Below are 2,009 nucleotides of genomic sequence, written 5' to 3' on the forward strand. Positions count from 1 at the left end.
TTGCCAGTAGCTTCTCGTGGGTCGATGGTTCTTTCCGGGGTCTTCCTCCACCATTAATACTGGCCGCCATGTATAGCCTACCATGTGCTGAAAAATGGCGTTAAACCCTACAACAACAGCAACTTACATATATTTTTTTTACAGTAGTTTTATACACGATTCATTGAATCTGATTGATATTACTCAGGAAACCTATAATTTATTTTTCATATTGTATCCTGTTATTTTCTGACAATGCATAAAACCCAGAATCCACTTTTGCACACAACAATAAGGCTTATAAAACAAACTATTTTGAAATAACTGAAAATGGATGATTTTAAACAGAAACAAAGCTTTTCCTGTATAAAGGTATTTTAATTTGCAAAACCAAACTTTTTTCCTGCATTAAGTCTAGAAAATGGTGAAAATGGTGAAGAAACACGGTTTTAAAAATGCAATTTACAGTCAAGAAGTGGAAGGGAAAATATTCAGAATTATGATTTTTATTTTATTTGCAGACACAAATTTATCAGATTGTAACTTGGTAAGGGTAAATATAATGGTCACTGTCTATTTTCTTTTCATTTTATTTTCACTGTCATTTATGTTTTCTAAATAGTAATATAATGAAACACCTGCCAGCATACTAAAAATTACCTCCCAATTCCTGCCAGCATACTGAAACTTACCTCCCAATTCCTGCCAGCATACTGAAACTTACCTCCCAATTCCTGCCAACATACTGAAAATTACCTCCCAATTCCTGCCAGCATACTGAAACTTACCTCCCAATTCCTGCCAGCATACTGAAAATTACTGCCCAATTCCTGCCAGCATACTGAAAATTACCTCCCAATTTCTGCCAGCATACTGAAAATTACCTCCCAATTCCTGCCATCATACTGAAAATTACCTCCCAATTCCTGCCATCATCCTTAAAATTACCTCCCAATTCCTGCCAGCATACTGAAAATTACCTCCCAATTCCTAGTCAGCTTCAGTATCACTGGTACTCATTACTTTCATCATTCCCAAAATAAAAAAGGTTTGCATATTTGCAAAATCAGATTCATCTACATTTGTACCATTGACAAGATCTAAATATTTATTTACAACTTCTTGGAATCAAGTGGCCTAAGTGGTTAGAGCATCCACCTTGGATGCGAGAGGTCGCTGGTTTGAACCCAGGCAGTGTCATATTAAAGACTTATATAAATGGTACTAGCAGCTGCCTTGGTTGGAGCGCAGCATTAAGAGGTTAGTGTTAGGACTGGTCGGCTTGGTGTCAGGATAATGTGACTGGGTGGGACATGATGCTACGTGTCTGCGGCATGATGCCCCAGTTCTAGACATCACTATAAATTCCACACTGCTGACATTGTTGTTGTTGTTGGGTTTAATGCCATTTTTCAGCACATGATAGGCTATGCATGGTGGCCAGTATTAATGGTGGAGGAAGAACCCGGGAAGAACCACGGACCCACGAGAAGCTACTGGCAAGCTTTCTCACATACCCACATTGGCCAGATCCTAGACACTGTAGCGATATGACTGAAAAATTGTTAAAGCTAAGTTAAAAATCCAAATCACACACACACAATGGCGTGCTCTGCTACTGCAACATAATTTAGTGTTATCTTCATCAGTCTGTGACAGACGCCTGGATAAGAAGATGAGCTTTTGAAACAATGAATTTGTTGTTGTTGTGGGTTTAATGCCATTTTCTGCACTTAATGTACAATCTGTGGCGGTATTCTTGTTTGGTGGAGGAAAAACCTGGAAACCCTGGGAGGAACAACCGATCCAGGGAAACCAACTGGCAATCTGACATATCCAAGTTGATCGAGCCTGAGACTCGAACCCATGTGGACAGAGGTGAGATTTGTAAAGGAGAGCACTTTAGACCACTCAGGGCCCCCATGAAGAATTTCCAGAATGTGTTCAATGTAAATAGAATGGGGCATTATTAATACAATATGTTAAAACAGTCATTATATGTGAATTTGTGGTCATGACAAAACCAGAGA

This window comes from Sinohyriopsis cumingii, unplaced genomic scaffold, assembly GCF_028554795.1.
Source record: "Sinohyriopsis cumingii isolate HCF-2022 unplaced genomic scaffold, ASM2855479v2 utg000160l, whole genome shotgun sequence".
Taxonomy (NCBI): domain Eukaryota; kingdom Metazoa; phylum Mollusca; class Bivalvia; order Unionida; family Unionidae; genus Sinohyriopsis; species Sinohyriopsis cumingii.